This window comes from Mus caroli, chromosome 3 (assembly GCF_900094665.2).
Source record: "Mus caroli chromosome 3, CAROLI_EIJ_v1.1, whole genome shotgun sequence".
NCBI classification, from domain to species: Eukaryota; Metazoa; Chordata; class Mammalia; order Rodentia; family Muridae; genus Mus; species Mus caroli.
Window position 1 is genome coordinate 148,939,789 of NC_034572.1, and position 22,531 is coordinate 148,962,319.

Sequence of the window (22,531 nt, forward strand, 5' to 3'; positions counted from 1 at the left end):
TTTTTTAGTTGGGAGACTATTAATGACTGCTTCTATTTCTTTGGGGGATATAGGGCTGTTTAGATCATTAACCTGATCTTGATTCAGCTTTGGTACCTGGTATCTGTCTAGGAACAGATCCTGAAGACATCCAAAACACCATCAGATCCTTCTACCAAAGGCTATACTCAACAAAACTGGAGAACCTGGATGAAATGGACACACATTGCTTCTTAATGCAGCACAAAGGTCACTGATATTAAGAAAATAAATTATTTTTTTGTATTCTTTTCCCAGTTCTATTCTAAACTTCCTTCATTTGAACAAAGATATGCTTAAAGAAAGACATATATTTCACTGGTGATGCAATGGTTGGATCAGTTTGTGGCAGAGAATGGAGTATTTGTCTGCTGACCAAGGCCCTTCTCCCTTCTCTCTGCTCCACTCTCTTCTTTCAGCTACTGTGGCCATAAAAATAAGCTATAGTGCATTTCTTCAGAGTTTAGTTACAAGGACAAAGATCAATTTCCAGTATGATGAGAGCTGAAGGGATTTTTAGAGCCACAGTGGATGACAGACAACAGAAGATGTGATGCTGCTTGGGAAAAGAGGACCACAGGGAAGCCTGCAAAGAAACTGGGCTGCAGAACAAAGAGCTTGTAATCTGTTAGAAGTAACACTTTCTAAAAATTCTACTCTGCTTATCCTTTAAAAGCATGTGATTTTATGTATTATGATTTGTATTGTTATTTAAAATCTTTCTCAGTTCTCACTTTGCATTACACAAAAAGCTAAAAAAAAAAATCCATGAGCACATTCTTCCAATAAATTGGATTTCAACTATAATATATATAACAAAAGAATAACTTTGAGGAAGTCACGAATATTCTGTTTCTCATCAACCTTAAGATGTCTATCAACAAGCAGATAAAAGAAAGAGACTGCAACTGTGAATCTGAGCCCCAGTGAGCCATCTGCCACTCACTGAGAACTCCACCCAGCTTAACTGTACGAATTTCTTCTCTAAACATCATTCTTCCTTCTCTAAATGATAAGCCAGGAAGCAGACATAGGTGTAGCAACTCACACATAGGTGTAGCAACTCCATCAACTTAAAGAACAGATGCTTTCCCAAGGCTATAAATGCCAATAATAACATAGGTGTATCAATCCATCCTTTTACAGAATGATGATTCCCCAACCTTATAGATGTTAATAATAACATAACTGTATGGATTCTATCAATTTACAGAACATATGCTTCCTTGAAGCTATAAATGTCAATAATAATATGTGTATCAATGCATCCTTTCACAAAACAGATGCTTCCCCAAACTTATAGATGTCAATGAAAAACGTTAAAGGATTCATCGGTTTATCCTGATCTATTTTCACAATGGAACAATTTCCAGGAGGGTTAACTCAGAGAAAGTAACAGTTTACTGCACACTACACAAAATTAAAAGCAAGAATTTTAAAATTTGTTCTTCATGTAACAGTAATAAAGGTTTGAAACGGTGAAATACACTGAATTTTAAGGCATTCACTAATTTTTATACATGTATCAAACACAAAGTTACTCAATAACATGCTTAAGCTTTATTCAAACATCAGTTAAAATGAACTTGAATCAGATAGAAATTTTTGGTGTATATTTGTTGATTTGTTATCACTCCTCCTAGCACTTAACTAAGTAAATCCTAATGTACATGAAATGAATTATTCATTCTGACGTGTAGTTTTTGATGAATCCCGACAATCACATATAGCTATGTAACTCTGGAAGCCTAGCTAACCCAAATAGTCTTTCAAAATGTTGTCACACTGATGTTATACCCCAGGAAACACAATGGAGGCCAGTGTTACTTGAGAATATTAAAGCCTTGTACCACACAATGGGATCAGAATCGGAGTTTATCAAGTGCAAGTATATAGGCAGAGCAGCAAAGGACTTGATCACATAAAGCGATGCTTAAATCATTGAGAAGAATTGGAATCATTTACACACAAGGAAGCCATGCTGGTAGAGATGGATTTTTAAATTCAAGTCAAAATCCCATGACGTCAGTATAAGTGAGAGTATAGGAGCCCAAAGGCACATGAGACAAATCTGTAGTAAATCTGGTAGGCCTCGAGTTTTGCCTTCATCAACAATTACATAATCTGGATCAACAGGTGTCTTAAGGTATTTCCTACTTGAGTTATTTTAGAAGTACCAAAGCACAATTTATAGAGGAAAAGAATACTTAGCTATGAAATGAGGTTCTAATCAAGGGCAAAGAAAGAAGTCATTCAATCAGAACTATAAACTTTTCTAATTACCCCAGCTAAATGCAAGAATGTTCACTGATCAGTAGTGTGCAAAGCTGTACACTTACACAAGTTATCTTCTCCATAAGAAGCAAACAGGTTATAAATCTTTCCCATAAATCAAAATAATAGTGTAGTCCCTTTGCCTGACTTATTGCTGTATATTAGAGTGCTTGGGCATTTTTAAATTTTCTCAAGCTGATATATAAGCACAACATTTATTTTTGATAATTTCCACAAATGTGTGTTTATATTTAAACACATGAGCTATCACAAAGTACATGCTTTTCTGTTTTACCTGATGTGGCACACAAGTCATTTGTCTAAATGGTAATGTTGGTTATACTTTGGCCATTGCATGCCACATACTGTTGTCTGAAACTATGTAGAGATTAAGACTCCTACATACCATCCATTACTTCTGATTTATGTACGGTGGTCAGGATATTTCAGGAAATAACAAAAAGTTTCATGAATTTATCTTAGGAGAAAATGGTCATTGAAACCATCATACAGTAAAAATAGCACAGGTAATTCTGCAACTATGAGCCATAACAAAATCAGAAACTCAAGAGTTTGAAATATATTTTATATTAATGTATTATGTATTAAAGGTAATAAGCATAAGCCATTCAATACAGAAAAAAAATAGAAAATGATCAGAATTGTTACTAAATTTAAACATTCAGAAGCCCCAAATTGCATATCAAAAGTAAAAAACAAGCACAGGCATAGAAATAAATACTTCAATATGTAAAATTATGAAAATCAAATTTAATTATCAAACCAAAAAGCTTATAACAAATGAACAACACGAAGATTATGAGATGAGAATCATATTTCAAGAGGTTAAGAAAATTTAGCTCATGGTCTATCAAGGATTCTTTGTACAAACAAAACAGTTACAGTTCCCTGACTTTACTTCAAGCCTGAGGTAGTTAGACAGCATGGTGTTGTGTGGGATTTATAGAGAAGAGGATAGGAGAGCAGGGGAAAGGATGAGGTTGGGCTGGGTCAGGCTGGGTAAGTATTGTACATAGAGTAGAAGAGAGCAGAACAGAGCAGAACAAACAAGAGAGAATACTACAGGAGTGGAGGTGTAGAATTATTTAGAAATAAAGAAAAAATCTAGAAATATAATGTTCTTTTATTCTAGCTGTAGCTGTTCTTTAATACAGTATATTTCATGTGAGGAAAAAGTAGACTATAAAACTGGACATTACCATTCATAAAAATTAACTCAGAAAAAAGCTATATCTTAACTATGTGTGTACACAAGCCACTTTAAAATTGATGTAAAATTCAAAGTCAAATTTTATTTCAAATTAAATAAATATATTTGAATATTTCTGCAATACAGGAAATAGTCTATATATTTTAAAATTCAATTTAAGAAGACTGGGAAGAATTCTTTAGTGACAGTTTTGAGAGATGTTGATAAGGGAGAATTTAGTCATAGATTCAGAGGGTCTAGTAGAAAGACAAAATCTATCATAGCACCATCAGTCATTTTATGGGTCTAGTTTGAACCCATGTTCCCTTTGAGTAAAATCACATGACTTTAATTTTCTCTCCTCCTCTCCTCTTCTCCTCCTTCTTATGATTGTCCAGATCCAGTGCTGTGGAAGTGTGTTTTTAAAACATAAAGACTAAAGAAGAAAGGGCATCTGCTTTCACACTACTATTAGAGAATTACCCCCACAATCTCCAACACCTGGACCCAGCAGGCCTTGCTGCTGTGCTCAGTCCTACGGTGTGTATTGATTTGTGTGCTCAGGACAAGGTTCTCTCTTTAATCAGAAGAAATAAAATGACACTGGGCATCGACTTCATTGGCTCTACAAACATTATGGGTAATTATTTTAAACATCAGGGGAGGTGGCTTTTGTCTTTGCTGACTAACAACTGATTGATCCTTTTCTGTTCTTTAGGCATCTCTGAGTAGACAAAGCACACACATATCAGTAAACAGAAACTGTTCAGAATGCACATTATGCTGAAAATATGATCATTCAGTGTTTCCAGCTGAAATTAGTGTCTTTGTTACACTTTTAAAATCATTCCTAGATTATTATGCGGTTCCAAACAGTATGGATAATCAAAATCAGGGCCTTACACAAAGTAGGCAAGCATCCTACCAAAGTACTACACCCCCACATCCATGGACTTTCTATCTAAATCTTGTCTGATTCTGTCAGAACACTTAACTATAGAAAGATTTCTAACAGTTGTTTTGTTTTGTTTTTCTTTTAACAGAAAAATACCTAAACATTGAAAATATTCTGTTAGTTGCAATTGTATACTTGTCACAGATATTAGGGAGTTGTTTTCTTATATCTGAGCCATGCTTTTTCCTGTAAAACTTAAATGCACAATATACAGTCAGAAATATGTGCTTGGGGAGTGACATTTGGTGTTCTGGACCAAAATTCAGAGATTACTAACTTGTTAACCTTGAATCACTCTTAAAGGTGTTACCTTGTCACCTTTAAAGTGGTGGTGGTGGTGACACTAAAAAGTATTTCTCAAAATTCATTGGGAAGTTGATCACTCTAGTACAGAAAAAAACATGAACACATTAAGTACAATAAGAATAAAGTCTGGTACATTCCAGGCACTAAGTACTTATCAGCTGTTATTTTATGTATGGATAGATTCAATTCAATTTGTTCTGTATGGTAAAAATAAGCATAAATATTCTGCAAATAAAATTTGTTATAGTTTATTATAATTTATTTTTATCATTTCAGTTGAAAAAAAATGAGTATTTGTACCTGACTCTATTCTGCATTAAATTCTGGTAACCACATTATTTGTCATCACTTAAAACATAGTGTTTTACGGAAAACTATGGATTATATTGGGAAGAGATGGCTGCCTTAACCTATTTAAAAGAACTGAAAAAAAAAAAGCCCTAGAGCCCCTGAATGTTTGTAACAAAGTCTAAATTCTGCCAAGAAAATAGACTAACTAAAGGTCTGTTAATAACTATTCATTGCATGGCACTTTAGCCTATGATGTTTTGTTTAGATTTTCATATTTTATCTGCTGCTTTCTGTGTAGACTGGCTAACTCTAACTTCTCTTTTGAGTGCAAGCCACACTTACATTAATAAATTTATATTGGTTGAGTTCTAAGGACTCAAGGCAATGCATTTGAATGGGACTTAAATGCAATGCTACAGGAAAACTCAACATGTGTGAGAGGGTTCTGCCATACTGCTTGCCTGTTCTTTTCTCTGGCGTCCAGGACTCACTAAGGGGGCTTTCAAGACAGCACATTACAATTGATCGTTTTGTTTTAATACATAGATTCTCACTGTTAGCTCAGGCTAGCTTTGAATTCATTAAAAAGACCATGCTTGCCTCAACCTTATGGTAATCCTCCTCTTATACTCACTGATCCTGGGAATAGTGTAAGTATTTATCAACAAGAATGGCAAGTGTTGGCACTTCATTTGATTTTCTCAGCTTCCAGAACTATGTGAATAGATTTGTGGGGAGCCATTCCGGACTTCCTGGCCAGCCGGATGGAAATCTGATCCAGGCAATAAACAAGCCCATGTTTGGTGGATGGCCCGCCCTTAATCCCTGATTGGCTGAGCAAGCCTGCCTGGTGAGGTGATGTGACCTGTGGTAATTTGTGGGGGCGTGGTTGTGGCTGGAGTGGAAAACACTTGTAACCAGAGAGGCTGGGGGATTTTTAAGAAAGAAGCTGCCTGAGTAAACTGCTTTAAGAAGAACCGGTGGTTGCATCTTGCTTGCTGGTCGAGTTGGACTCGACAAATGGTGCCAAAGAAATCTGGGACCTGATTCCCCCACCGAAGAGGTTCAGAACTTTCTGCAGTCAGGGTCTGTCGACAGGATGAGTATGGTAAGTAACTCAGTATCCTGGGATTGGGATTAGGCTCTCAGTAAAGAGACAGTAAGGCTCTAGGTAAAGAGACAAATAGGCTCTCTGGCTCTGGAGACAAGAAAGTGAAAGTAAGAGAGAAAGTGAAAGTAAGATGGTAATAGGGACAGACTATGGGTTATTTTCATTTTCTAGCCATTTGAGTAATTTTTCTGAGGGTGTGAGTGACTAGGTATGGGGTCGTCACAGTCACACCCAATTTTTTTAGCATTTGATGAGCTGCTAAGAGCGAAGGGTGCAAAACTCAAAAAGCATACCATTCAAGCCTTCCTCGAGGAGTGTGACAAGGTTGCTCCTTGGTTTGCCATGTCAGGCCATTTGACTCCTGCTAGCTGGAGTAGATTGGGAAGAGACCTAGATTTCTCCTGGGAGCAGGGTGTCCTTAAAGAAGGTACTAGAGCAGTGTGGAAACTAGTGAATAGCTGTTTAGAAGATGAGCGTGTTGTCAAGCAGTGGAAACAGGCAAGCAAGCACTAGAACAATTGAAGGAAGAGAGATCATTAAAGCCCAAAAAGGAGAGCTCATCAAGCTCTGAAAGTGGATCAGAGGAGGATATAGAGGAGCTAGCACGGGAGTTAGGAAGAAGCTCCTTGTATCCTGATTTTACAAGATTAAGGAAAGATAAGGAAGGGCATGATGGGATGTTTCAACCATATGTGTTTGAGCTGCCCATTACCTTAGGGGGTAGGGATTTGTTAAAAATAGTGTCCTGTTTAGGAGCAAGGATCACGGCCCTTTGGCCTCAAAAGATACAGCTGAGGGTTGATTCCTTGCATACTTTGTTTCAAATTTTAGAAGGAGACTCAGAGTTAAGTTTCAAAGGGAATTAACACCTGAGGCTAGAAAGGCCCTTACCCTAGTGGAAGAAGAATTGATTAAAGCCCAGCTTCAGCATTGTAGAGAAGGGTTACCCATCATTTTGATATTACCTACTGAGATGCAACCCANAGGATTATTGTGGCAAGAAGGTCCATTGTTATGGATCCATTCCAAAATATCTGCTGGGAGGACATTAGATCATCACCCTACAGCAGTGGCTTCTTTAGCCTTGATGGGAATTCAGCATTGTTTGCATTTTTTCGGTATAAAACCCAGCTCTATTGTAATCCCTTATGATTGGTATCAGCAAAAGGTCCTAACAGCAAATATTGATGAATGGGCTATTTTAGCCTGTATTAATGAGGGCCCATTTGATAATCATTATCCCAAACATCCGTTAATGACCTTTTTTAAGGAACATCCAGTCATTTTCCCTCAACTGGTGAGGAAAACACCCATTAAGGATGCAGTTAACGTGTTTACTGATGGATCAAAAACCAGATGTGGAGTATATATGGTAGAGGGGAAAGATCCTGTGGTCAGGCAGTATTATCCCTGTACTCCGGAGATGGTGGAATTACAAATAGTTGTTGAGGTCATTAAGGATTGTGATTTTCCTTTTAATCTAATTTCAGATTCACAATATGTAGTTAATTTAGTTTTATCCCTAGAAGTGGCAGGCCAAATAAAAGCTCGTAGTACCATCCAAGCCTTGGCCTTACAATTACAGAAGTTGCTGTGGGAAAGATGCCAACCATTATATATTGGACATGTCTGTGCCCATAGTAGGCTTCCAGGACCCTTAAGTAGGGGAAATGATATTGTGGATAATTGTACTCATATGGAGTTCATATTTTTAGCATCCCCTATGGAGTTAGCCTCACAATTTCATTCTAAATTTCATGTTAATGCTAAANCTCTGCAGAGAAAATTTGGAATCTCTAGAGCACAAGCTCGGGATGTAGTCACTACCTGTGGACGTTGCCTTGAATTTCAACACCCACCTTCTTATGGTGTGAATCCTAGAGGATTGCTCCCTCTACAGGTGTGGCAGATGGATNTGACACATTTTTCAGAATTTGGCAAATTGAAATACGTTCATGTATCCATTGACACATGTTCAGGAATAGTTTATGCATCTCCCATGGCAGGGGAAAAGGCCTCCCATGTTATACAGCATTGTTTGGAGGCCTGGGCAGCTTGGGGTAAGCCCCAACAACTTAAAACAGACAATGGCCCTGCATATACTGCCAAAACCCTGGTGTCTTTTTGTCAACAGATGGAAGTACAAGTTAAACATGGCCTACCATATAATCCTCAAGGCCAGGGAATCATTGAATGAGCACATAGAACCTTAAAAGAATTATTAATAAAACAAAAGGGGGGAATAGGCTATGGCCATACCCAAAGATAAGAATTTCATTAGCTCTTTTTACCTTAAATTTTTTTGCAATTGGATAAGGAAGGTCGCTCTGCTGCTGAACGACATGCTAATACCAGCCCCAGTAAACTGGGGTATGCTAAATGGAAGGATGTGCTTACAGGATCATGGAATGGTCCGGATCCCGTGTTAGCCTGGGGGAGAGGGTCTGTTCCACAGAATCGCGCAGAGCCAGTGTGGGTTCCAGAGCGACTAGTGCAATGCTGTCAAAATGAAGAAGATGATATTGCTGGTGATGAGCATGTGTCTGCCCCTGATGGGTGCGAAACCCAGATGGGGAATACTGTCGGTGTTTAAATTGGACTGTAAAATTTGAGGCAAGATGAATGAGCTTCACTTGGTGATTGTCACTGTGAATTCTACCCGAGTGGATCCTGGCTTGGCATCGGGAAAGAATGGACTGGGATAGGTGCCCTCCCTGTGGCCCTTGTTTTGGCATGCATGTTGGGTGTATGGTGTATGTGTCTGTTGCAGAATGCCCAGGTCCACACTGCCGCCATGGTGGTGCAAGCTTTTGCCACAGTGGAAGCAGGGCAGTCACCTCAGATTTGGCTTGCTGCCATGAAGAATGAACAATAAATCCATCGCTCCGTAGGGTTGTATGGCTAAGCACTGCACAGAGGTTAGTCTGGAAGCTGTTTGACAATCTCTGGGAGGTATGTCTGATTGCATGAGGGTTGAGTGTCCTAGTGTCCTTCCCCCCAGGAAAAACGGCACGGGAGCAGGTCAGGGTTGCTCTGGGTAAAAACCTGTGAGCCTAAGAGTCAATCCTGTACATGGCCCCTTTTTCTGCACACTGGGGATCAGACCTCTATCTTCACCCATGGAGCTTGTTCAAAAAAAATATAAAAGGGGGAATTGTGGGGAGCCATTCTGGGCTGTAAACATGCCAGCTGGATAGAAATCTGCTCCAGGCAATAAACAAGCCCATGTTTGGTGGATGGCCCACCCTTAATCCCTGATTGGCTGAGCAAGCCTGCCTGGTGAGGTGATGTGACCTGTGGTAATTGGTGGGGGCCTGGTTGTGGCTGGAGTGGAGAAAAACACTTGTAACCAGAGAGGCTGGGGGATTTTTAAGAAAGAAACTGCCTGAGTAAACTGCTTTAAGAAGAACTGGTGGTTGCGTCTTGCTTGCTGGTCGAGTTGGACGTGACATAGATTAACATTTTTTTTACATATTTATTGTGACTCTGGTATTCTTTAATAGCAATAGATAACATGGAATTATATCATACTATAGAAAATGGAACTATAGATTAACTTTGCTTAAATCCCAAATTCTTTGTTTTTTTTCGATTTTTTATTGTATATTTTCTTTATTTACATTTCAAATGTTATCCCCATTGCCAGTCCCCTGAAATCCCCTATCCCATTTACCCTCTCCTGCTTCTATGAGGGTGTTCCCCCACCCACCCACTCTTACCTCCCTGCCCTCAAATTCCCCTATACTGGGACATTGAGCCTTCACAGGATCAAGGGCTTCTACTCTTATTGATGCCCAACAAGGCCATCTCCTGCTACATATGCAGCTGGAGCTACTTAAGAAAATGTGTGTACTTTTCCAAACTTTCATCAGAATATGGCTTTCTGCATTGACTTACTAGAACTTGCAGATAACCACAGGTAGGTTCCCAGACTCTGTCACTCTTACTCAGGCATGGGCAGAGCGCTCTCTGGCCATCAGTGCCTTGCCTGTCTGATCTTAAATGCTTCAGCACAGTATTTTAGCTTTCAATGCCATGAAGCAATTATTTGAAATTCTTTAGATTCCATGCTGTTTTATAAAATCACAGCTATAAAAACAACTGAATTAACACCTGTCCTTGCCAATAAATCCAGCTTGATGGTGAGGCAGCCTGCTTTATAACCATGGTGATATGCCCTCTGTGTCTTAATACAACATAATTGTAAATTTAATTACTATTGTGTCCTTATAGTATCCTATCTCCTTAACTTACAATGCACCATTGGTTCTTTAAAAAATATAAATAAATAAATAAATAATGATGCTTTAAAATCTCTCTCTCTCCCTCCACCTCCATCCTACTCTACACATGAAAGTTTTAGTATTAATACCTGATGGCTTTTAAAATATGAAAATGATTACCCTAATTTTCAAAAGCTCTACATTCCAAGGGCACTAACATGACAGTAAATTACCCAGTAGGCAAGACTGCCAACTTCAGGTTCTGATAACATGAATTCTAACCCAAGGAACCACATGATAGAAGGAAAAAATGTCTTCATATGGTCATCTGACTTCCACATGAAAGTTGTGGCCTCCACCACTCTTCTCAGAATAATGACATGCAAAATAAATCAGAAACTGTAATAAAAGATTAAGTGTTATTGTCTTAAATATCTATACCTACAACATTATGTCTGAGAAATGACATACAATATGTTAAAGGATAATTAACAATTTTTATAAATAAACAATGTTACATTCCTTGTAAACTATTTTGAAACTTTTTAATATCAAAATTAGATTTGATAATTTTCATAGATATGTGTTTATTATATATACATTATTTGAGTATAATGGATGTATAACAGTATAAATTAATAACATGTTTTGTAGTCATTAATTAAAAAGGTCTGAAACAAAAGTTTGTAATGAAAATTGAAACTTTACCTTAATTTATATAAAATGTTGATAATTACATAATATTCTTCTAATTTTGATATATATTATCTAAATCACAATAATTATTCTAATATTTTATTCATTGCACTCCTCGCAGTAAGTTAGACCACTAATTTTAACATCTCTTTATCTACCAAATTCTAATGCATGTACAGAAAATATTGAATTCAAATTTTAAAAAAAAGTTGGGATTTTTTTTCTCTGTTAAAAACCCTGCCAATGCTTTATAAATAAATATAAAGGAATATAACATTTTAAATGTAACTTATTCTAGGTTGTATTTTGTGCTTCTTGCCTTTGCCCAGAGCCATGCACATTTGGCCACGCCAATATTTAAGTTGCAGTTTACAGAAGGAATTCAGAAAATACTACTAGCAGTATGGTTGTTTTCTACAAACAAAAAGTGAAGTGTGAATTTGTAAAGAGTTGTGTCTTCCAAGGGGAAAGCCAAACTGTAAATAATGCAAATTGGCAGGATGATGGAAGAAAACGATTCCAACGAATATTCTGAGTTATAATTGGAAATCATATGGAGAGAGACAGGTTACTCTTCTTTATATGCTTCTGAGCTTTGACTATAAAGCTTGCCATTGATTCAGTTATACAAAGAAAATGTGTATTACTATTACACCCATTAGAATTCATTATCACACATTAAAATGCATGGGGTAGCTGTTGAAGAATGTCATGTTCTGATTTGTAAAATGCTAACAAAATGTAAATGACTTCTTGCATGTGTCTGTGTGTGCATGTGTTTGTGTGTGTGTACATGTGTGTTTCTGTGCATTCATGTGTGTTCATGCATGTTTGTGAGTGTGTTATATGAGCATGTGTGCTTGGTGTCTCCATATGAGTGTGGTATATGTGAATATGTGTGTGCATTCAAATGTGTGCGCACGTCTGTATGCATGTTGTGTATATCCACAGGTGTGCCTATGCCTGCTTTCATGTCTGCTCATGTGGAGGCCACAGTAGAAGAAGAAAACCAACTCCTGTAAGTTGTCATATGATCCACACATGCCATAGCAGGTGAGTATACACTCATAAGTGCATACTCGAACATACTCATACAAACATACTCTAAACCACTAGACAAAAATGTAAAAACTTATCTATTTTAAAAAGACACTACAAATGCAAATACCCTTACTTAAATTAATGCATCAAAACATATTTTAATTACATAGAAATTTGTTTGATGAATAGAGGGCAATGTACATTTAGAGTAATGCATCGTGTATCCCAGGAGTGTAGAAGCCTCTCTCAGACTTTCTGAGAAAAAGGCTTTATATAGTGGGATTTCTGGCACAAGCACTCCCATGGATGTGCAGGTTAGCTCACACTGTTCCCTTCTGTGTGCTGTTCATTCTAATGACATCATTGACCAGAACTTTTTCTGTCACCAAAGTAGATGACTCTCCTGCTCCATGTTAAAAACATGGAAGCAACTGAAGCTGTGGTGAGGAGAGAGGCACAAAGTATAGCACACATTAAACAAATCAGACAGAAATAGGGCTATTTCCTGTAGAGGAAAACTCTAAAAATCTTTTAAAAGATTCTTGTCCTTCCATATTATATAAACCACAGGCTGAGTTTAAAATGTATTTAATTAATGCTTTGCCTTGTATAAAATATAAAATAAATTTCTCTCCAGGGATAAAAGGAAATGATATCAAAATTCATTACCTTCCAATTGACCCAACTTGGTATTAGTTAGTAAAATGATCAATGAATAAGTGAACGCTCTTCCACTAGATAGATAGATAGATAGATAGATAGATAGATAGATAGATAAATGATAGATAGATAAATGATAGATAATAGATGAAAGATAGATGAGAGATGGTTATATAGACATAGATGACATAGACACAGATGGGTAGAAGATAGAGCAGATTAGGGAAGATGAATCAATAATACAATCTGAGACAGACCTTTGTCTTAGAAGTTTGAAGACTCAGATTATCAGAACTCCCCAGTGACTGATAGAAATTTGTAAACACATTATTTGTGTTGGTTCACACTCCTGGAACCTCAGGCTGGACAGCAATCTGCCTCCACAATTATTCAATGTGGTGCTGTTCAGCTACTGAAGGTGATGTCAAGTATAAAGTACCTTCTTTTTACATGTCTCCCTTCATAATCTAGCTCTGTCCTCATCTAGTGCTGGTTCCTGCAATTAGTCTCACACTGGTAACTTCTTACTTTTATCATTATTTCAGAATCTGGTAACAGAGAAAAACGTGAACAACTCAGAAGTCCAATACTTATTATTCAGACATTTAATACTGATACTATATCACACATAGATAACTTTGAAATCAAGACTCACATTGCTCTTGAAAAAATTGATATGTATACCCCCAATTTTGTATCTAGTATTTTCATTGGTTACATCAAAATTCATTAATTTTTAACATAGTTTATAAAATATTATCTTATTATGGAGTTAATTTGTCTTCTTGTCATTGACAAGGATAACATCTTCCCACAATCTCCAATGTTAACTCCATTTTCATATTAGAGTACATAGAACTTCAGGCAAGTTCCAGTGAAGCAGCTTTCTTTTCATTCCAACTGCAATGAATGCATGTGATACAGCAATAAGTGTTGAAATTGTACTACGTATAATTCCTATCTTCTTTTCTTACTTGAAATTTTGAAACAGTTTGATAAACTGAGTTATAACTTTATTCCAGTTCCCTTGATAAATTCTTTTAGAGATAGTACTTTTTTATTCACAACCAATTTACTATTCTCAAATAAAACAATGTTTATTTCCTGCATTCTCTTCTAGAAGTTTTAAAGTTTAAGCTTTCACATTTTATTATTTAATTTTTTGGAATAGATATTCACATTCCTCTTAGTTGTCTCATTTTCTCCCTACCATTTAAGATATTTCTTTCCTCATTTCTTATTCTTTTTATTAAACTGCATTTTTCTCAAATAGAGACTGAACTATAATAGTTTCATCCTTTTTATGTTTGCATTCTACTTTGAAAGAATGGATTGTTTTTATGGGGAAAAGATGATTAAAATAAAATGATAGCTTACATAGAACAAGTTTCTTTTCAGCTTAGACATTTAACTTGAGGGCACTATTTAGTATTGTAATTTCTGCTTCCCACTGCTTCTGGGTTGATGTATTCAGGAGAGCAGGTGTATTCTGTGTAGCAGTAGAGAAGCAGGTTGACTATTCACACTGCCACATCTCCCTCTCACATGTTTTTCAGTCTCTTTATCAGTAAGAGGTCTATGTGTCATTACCTTACTGGCCTTAGACAACACCATATTCATATCTATGTCAGAAACTCTGACCCTCAGCATTTAATTCCAGTTGTAAATTAACAGATGGATAGTTGTCAAAGAATAGTTTGCTAGGACTGAGATTATCTGAGGTCCCACGTGCCTTGCTTTTGCCTTTCTTACCTTCCTTCCATAAATGTCTTATGACCTCCATCTCCTTTGAATGTAACACTTGAAAAGAGACCACTAGGAGCAGGCCTGACATTCACCTGTAAACCCTTCCTTCTCTTTCCCACTTGCTGATGCTATGGTGCTCATATTCTTGCTAACCTGTGGCAATTATCAATCAGACTCTCTCCAATGGTTACAAAACCACAACATGGGAGGGAGAAGGATTGACACATGATAAATAGATGAGGAAATATTTATAGACAGAATATAAGTAAATACATAATGAATGGATTGGTGATAGATGAAAATAGATGTTTGGTAAGTAGATAGGTGTGTACAAACATGCATGCATGGCTTTATAGATACATAGATGCTACTAGATAGAAGATAGAAGACAGATGATGAAATGCAAATGATAGGTAACAGATAGAAGATAGATACATAGGTATATAGATTCATAGATACATACATATAGATGCTAGTTGTGTTATAGACAGATGTATTGGATGATAGAAGACAGATGGATGATACATGCCAGTACTCACCCTTAACGTTACATTTGTTCTGCAGATCACAAAGTCTTCCTGCTGCTACCTTTACCTCTAATTATACAATATAATTCTTAACTCTGGGATCTACAGTGCCAGACTCAGAGTATAGAGTGTAGAATATTGATTCTTGCTTCCCTCATCTAGTTAATGTTCACTCCACATTACAGTTATTACCCAGAGATTGACAAAATGCTGTTCTTTCCCCCCAAAACCAGATAGATGGTCTTCCTCTCACATCTTATTCTGTGGAATTTTTCTTAGAGTTCACTAGTTTTGTCTCTGAATAGCAAAATTATCCTTAATTTTTCAAGAAGAAATTGAAGAGTAAATGTTTTACATCATTCATTCTAAAATACGATTTTTATCCCATTATCTAAAATGTAAGGAGTGTTTAATAAAATACAAGAACATTCACAAGTTCATTAATCTCAAAGGACCACTAAAGAAGTCAGCAAGAGTCTGATCCTAGTGTACCCCTGTGACCACTGAATAGTTTGCAAACTTATCCAAGCCGTGCAACAGGAGCTTCTCAATTAAAAGATAAAGATTCCTCTCTTCATTTCCCATTGTGTTTTGAAACCTTATATGAAGGTCTGAATTATTTTGATTATTCTTTAAAAAACAAAAACAAAAAACTCGGTTGTCTTAGCAAGGAAAGGGCTCATGGCTGTAATCTGCCTCTTCTATCATCGAACTGTATAATATTTAGCTAAGTTCCTTTCTTTGATTTTATTTCTTCACCCTTAATTAGAACAGATTATGACCAGACATTTTATAAGTTTATTTCTAACTTTAAAATGCCTTGATTCTGTCTTTCACTGGAATTTTCATGCCATGCAGCATGCTATCTCAGAGGGACCTCCATTTGCTTGCCACCCTTCTTCCCATCTCATCAGACCTGAGCCTCATGATTGATCCATGTTAGCCTCCTTTCTTCTCCCATCCATCCTCCCTGCTAGGTAAGCCCTCTGGGCCAAGCCAAGCTGCCCTGAGCAGTCTACTATCCCAAGGAGACCTCCATTCTCCTGCCACCTCTGCTCTACCTCCATCAGACTACTGAACCGTAAAGATAAGCTTCCTTTCCCCCATTCATCTTCTCTGCTTTCTGAGCCATCTGGGACAAGCCTAGCCACCCTGAGCACCTGCTAGCCCAGGGTCCCATCCATTGTCCTGTTGCCACTCTGTCTACCAATATTGGACCTGAGGATGCTAAACCATACAGTCTTGTAGGTACAGCCGAAGCCACACTAAAACCATTGAGTTTCACCCCTTTAGCAGGAACAACAGTGGCCACCTTTATATAAATACCAGGGAGTGCAGCTGCAAAAGCATTTCATGCAGGAGGATGGAATTGAGGACTGGCTGAGAGACCAAGGATTGCTTGTGCAGAAAATGCCAGCCAATCAGGAACTGCTGTTAAGAAGAGATGCTTTCTTGCGACCAATGGTTCATGAGAGAATGGTGTTAAAGGAGCTTGCAGCAGTGTTCAGATGAGCTTGCTGCAGAGTTACTCACCTGCTCACAGAGACTGTGTCCTTGACTCTGCGCCACTTTACCTTCAATCCCCAGAGGCTGGTAAGGTCAGTCAATGAGCTGTTTAGAGCACAGGCAACACACTACCATCCGAATCCCTACTTTAAGAACATTCAGGGATCAAAACAATCTAGTTGGATAAATGATCTCAAAAGAACACAAACAACAAAATCCAGGATAATATGACCCCTCCTCCAAAGTACAGCTACCTCACAACAAGAAGCCCTGGATATCCTAACAGAATCAAAACACAAGAAAATGACTTTAAATCCAATCTTATAAAGATGATAGAGGCCTTTAATAAGGAAAATACAAGCAAACAGGTAGAGGTCTTTAAAGAGGAAACAAATAAATCCCTTAAAGACATAGAGGAGGATACTATTAAACAGTTGAAGGAAATAAATAAAACCGCAAAAGACCAGAAAGTCGAAATAGAAGCATAAAGAAAATAGAAACTGAGGAACTCCTGGAGATAGAAAACAAAGGATAGAGAATAGAAACAACAGATGCAAGCATCACCAACAGAATACAGGAGATGGAAAAGAGAATCTCAGGCCTAGAGATAGAACAGAGGAGATTGATGCATCAGTCAAAGAAAATGTGAAATCTAAAAAATGCCTGCCCAAAACATCCAAGATGAGACGCTATGAAAGGACCTAACCTAAGAATAATAGGAATACAAGAAGGTGAAATTTGTAGCTCCAAGGTCCAGAAAATATTCTCAACAAAACCAAAGAAGCACATTTTCACAAACTAAAGAAAGAGATGACTATAAACATATAAGAGTCTTAAAGAGCAACAATTATATTGGACTAGAAAAGAAAAAGAAAACCCTCCCACCAAATAATAATCAAAGCACAAAATCTACAAAACAAAGAAAGAATATTAAAAGTGGCAAGGGGATAGGCCAGGTAAGACACAAAAGCATACCTATCAGAATTACACCTGACTTCTCAATAGAGACTGTCTTAGTCAGGGTTTCTACTCCTGCACAAACATCATGACCAAGAAGCAGTTGGGGAGGAAAGGGTTTATTCAGCTTACATTTCCACATTGCTGTTCATCACTGAAAGAAGTCAGGACTGGAACTCAAGCAGGTCAGAAAGCAGGAGCTGATGCAGAGGCCATGGAGGGATGTTCTTTACTGGCTTGCTTCCCCTGGCTTGCTCAGCCTGCTCTCTTATAGAACCCAAGACTACCAGTCCAGAGATGGTCCCACCCACAAAGGGCCTTTCCCCCTTGATCACATACTTCAGCAATAAACACTGACATTACCTCAGAGTAAAGTGCTCTAAAAAAAAAAAAAAGTTCTCCAAGCAAATGGACCCAAGAAGCAAGCTAGAGTAGCCATTCAATATCTAAGAAAATAGTCTTTCATCCAAAATTAATCAAAAGAGAGAGGAAAGGATACTTTATATTCATCAAAAGAAAAATCTACCAAATGATATCTCAATTCTGAATATCTATGCTCCAAACACAAGTTCACTCACATTTGTATAAGAAACATTGCCTAAATTGCACATCAAACCCCACACATTAATAGTGAGAGACTTCAACACTCCACTCTTACCAATTGATAGGTCACCCAGACAAAAACTAAATAGAGAATTAATGAAACTAACAGACATTATGAATCAAATGGGCCTAACAGACATCTATAAAATGTTTTACCTAACCCCAGAAGAATATGACTTTTTCTCAGCACCTCATGGATCCTTCTACAAAATGGTCACAAACAAGCCTCTACAGATACAAGAAAATTGAAATAACGCCTTGTATCTTATCAGAACACCATGGACTAAAGCTGGATTTCAACAACAGAAACACAAGGAAATTGAACACCTCTCCACTCATGGAAATTGAACACCTCTCCACTCAATGATCTCTGGGTCAGTAAAGAAATTAAAAACTTGCTAGAATTCAGTGAAAATGAAGGCACAACATATACAAATTTATGGGAAACATTGAAAGCAGTGCTAAGAGGAGAGTTTATAGCACTAAGTACCTCCTTTAAAAAATTAGAAAGTTCTTACCAGGTATGGAGAGAGAGACAGGAAAGAAACCCTGAAGGTGAGCAGAATGAATGGAAATATGCAACCTCAGGGGTGGAAGGTGGGGAGGACTCTCTAGAAAGTGCTAGAGACATGGGAAGTGAGCGAATATCAGGACTCAAAGGGAGGGACCTTAGATGAAATGCCCAACAGTGGGGAGAGGGAACTCATAGAGTCCATCTCTCATAGAAAGACAGGGCATCAAGTGGAGGGATGGGGTTATTATGCTAGAGTCAAAAACTCTGGCCCAGAATTGTTCCTATCTAAAATAACTGCAGGGAAAAAAATGGAGAAGAGACTGAGGGCAAGGTGATCCAGTGACAGGCCCAACTTGGGATCCATCACAAGGGAAAGCTCCAAGGCTTGCCACTATTACTGATGCTATGGGGTGCTTACATACAGGAGCCTAGCATGGCTATCCTTTGAGAGGCCCAACAAGCAGCTGACTGAGTCACATGCAGATACTTATACCCAACAATTGGACTGAAGTCGGGGACCCTTGTAGTTGCATTAAGGAAAGGCTGGAAGAAGCTGAGGAGTAGTGCATCCCCATGGGAAGACCAGTAGTCTTAACCAACTCTGACCTCTGAGATCCCTCAGACACTGAGCCACTAACCAGGCAACATACATAAGCTGGTCCGAGGCCCCCAACACATATACATACAGCAGAGGACTGCCTGATCTGGCATCAGTGGGAGATGTGCCTAACCCTTGAGAGAGTTGAGGCCCCAGGGAATAGGAAGACCTGGCAAGAGGGATATTCTCTTGGAAAGAGAAAGGGGGCAACAACTGGATTGTAAAAAAAAAAAAAAAATAGAAAAAAAATGTACACCTAAAAGCTCTAGAAAAAAAAAAGAAGAAGAAGAAAAAGAAAAAGAAGAAGAAGGCACACAAAAGAGGAGCAGAAGGCAGGAAATATTGAAAGTCATGGCCAAAATCAATTAGTTAGAAACAAAGACAACTATATAAAGAATCAACAAAACTAAGAGAAACTGGGAGCTAGTTCTTGAGAAAATGATCTAGATAGATAAATGCTTAGCCAAACTAACCAAAAGACAGAGAGACAGTAACTAAGTATACAAAATCAGAAATGATAAAGGAGATATACCAATAGACACTGAGGAAATTTAAAGAATTATTAGGTCTTACTTCAAAAGTCTGTCTTCACAACTAATTATATGGACAATTTTCTAGACAGATATCATTTACCAAAGTTAAATCAGGATCATTTATAGTATTTAAACAGCCTTTACCCACTAAAGAAATAGAATCAGCCATTAAAAGTCTCTTAATCAATAAAAGCCCAGGGCCAGATGGTTTTAGTGCAGAATTCTATGAGACTTTCAAATAAGAGCTAATACCAATACTCCACAAACTATCCCACAAACTAGAAACAGAAGAAACATTGCCAAAATCGTTTTATGATACCACTGCCACACTGATACCTAAACCACACAAAGACTCAACAAAGAAAGAGAACAATTAATAAATGGGACCTCATGAAACTGCTAAGCTTCTGTAAGGCAAAAGATATTGTTGATAGAGACATATTGGCAGACAACAGATTGGGAAATGGTCATCATCAAACCCTACATCTAATATCCAAAATTTACAGATAAGTAAAGGAGTTAGACACCAACAGCCCAAAAAGCTCAAATAAAAAAATGGTATATAGAGCTAAATAGTGAATTCTCTACAGAGGTATCTCAAATGGTGGGAAAGTACTTAAAGAAATGTTCAAAGTCCTTAGTCATCAGGGAAATATAAACCAAAACAACTCTGAGGTTCGTTTTATATCTACTAGAATGGTTAAGATAAAAACTTTAAGAGATAGCTGATGTTGGCAAGGATGTGGAGTAAGGGGAACACTTTTCATTGCAGATGGGAGTACAAACTTGAACAACCACTTTGAAAATCAGTTTGGCAGTTTCTGAGAAAATTGGGAATAGTACTACAACAAGACTCAACTACTACCACTCTTGGGCATATACCCATAAGATGCTCCACCATCTCACAAAGACACTTGCTCAAGTATGTTCATAGCAGATTATTCCTAAGAGCCAGAAACTACAAACAACCTAGATTTACTTCAACTGAAGAATGTATAAAGAAAATGTGTTATATCTATACAATGCAATACTATTCAGTTATTGAAATACAAGACATCATGAATTTTGCACACAAATGAATAGAACTTGAGAATATTATCCTGAGTGAGGTAACACAGTCCCAAAAGAATATGCATGATATGTACTCACTTATAAGCCGATATTAACCATAAAATACAGGTACCATGCTACAATCCACAGACCAAAAGAAGCTAAACAAGAAGGAAAGGCCAAGCAAGAAATCTTTAATCTTACTTAGAAGAGGGAATTAAATACTCATAAGAGGCAGATGGAGAGAAAGAATTGCAAGGGAGAGGTGATGGGGGGAGAAGAGGGGGAATTCAGAATCAGGTACAGGAAAGAACAAGCAAGATGGCTTGATGACCATGAAAACGAGAGTGAGAAGGTGGGTTGCCTCTCCAGGAAGACACAAAGGGAGGCATCCAAGAATCAATGGGGATGATCTTTGCTGTGACTTACAACATTGGGGTTATGGAACCTGAATAGGCCACCTCCTAGAGCCAGGAAGGATCCCCAGTGGAGTAATAGATATACCAACCTACCTACAAAAACTTTAACCCCAAATTTATCTTGTGTACAAAAGATGAAGGCATGGGGGATAGAGAGGAGATTGGGAGAATGACCAACCATTAACCAGTCCAACTTAAGACTCATCCCATGGGCAAACACCAAGCCATGACACTATTAATGACACTTTTCTGCTTGCAGACAGGAGAATGTGGTCCTCTGAGAGATTCCACCCAGCATCTGATTCAAACAGATATGGACATCCATAGCCAAACTGTGGGTAGAGCTTTAGGACTCATATAGAAGAACAGGAAGAAGGATTTGGGGGCCGGAAAAGGATGGGAACACTACAGGAAGGCCAACAGAGTCAACTAAACTGGACCCTTGGGGCTCTCAGAGTCTGATTTACCAACCAAAGAACATACATGGGCTAGATATAGGTCTCCCCACACATATCTAGCAGATTTGCAGCTTGGTCTTCATATGGGTCCTGAACAACTGTAGCAGGGGCTATCCCAAAAGCTGTTCCCTACATGTGGGATATGTTCTTCTAGCTGGGCTGCCTTGTCTGGCCTCAGTGGGAGAGGATGTGCCTAGCTTCACAAATATTTGAAGAGCCAGGGTATGGGATAGCTAGGGTGTCCCACCTGCCCAGAGGAGAGGGGATGGAGAAGGTTTGTGAGGGTGTGACCAGGATGGTGGCAGTGAGCTGGATGTAAAGTGAATGAGAAAATTTAAAATTAAATTGGAAATAAGAATATGGGTTCCGTGACTCCGCCGAACTTAGGAACTTAGTCTGCACAGGTGAGAGGGTGCACCACAGAAGCGGACAGCTTCTGAGACAGGAAGGAGCTACAGAGCCACTGAGGCAGCACCCTTTTCGGGCCGCAGACATCCGGCCATCCTCCCGGTCAGAGGACAGGTGTCCACCTGGCTTGAAAGCCCTCTGCCTCAGGAGCAGCAGGCACCATCTTGGTTCCTGGACCCAGCCGAACTTAGGAACTTAGTCTTCACAGGTGAGAGTGTACACCACAGAAGCTGACAGCTTCTGTGACCTGCCAAAGCAACACAGCTTCTGGGAAAGGTCCTGTTTTGGNCCTTCTTCTTCAGCCAGGAGGAGGTCCAAACGCAAGATATCTGTGCACCTTCCCTGTAAGAGGAGAGCTTGCCAGCAGAGAGTGCTCTGACCACTGAAACTCAGAGGAGAGAGCCTGTCTCCCAGGTCTGCTGATAGA

The 22,531-nt window shown here is 38.3% G+C and overlaps 1 long non-coding RNA gene across 1 annotated transcript in view; it reads left to right on the plus strand.

Annotated features, from left to right (window-relative positions):
* Positions 1-6,015: 6,015 nt before the first annotated feature.
* The window catches only part of LOC115030627, a 33,478-nt gene continuing 16,962 nt past the window's right edge, over positions 6,016-22,531 (plus strand). Inside the window, exons 1-2 of the long non-coding RNA XR_003836225.1 lie at positions 6,016-6,162; positions 12,036-12,137. This is a non-coding gene — a long non-coding RNA (uncharacterized LOC115030627). The remainder of the gene's footprint in view (positions 6,163-12,035; positions 12,138-22,531) is intronic.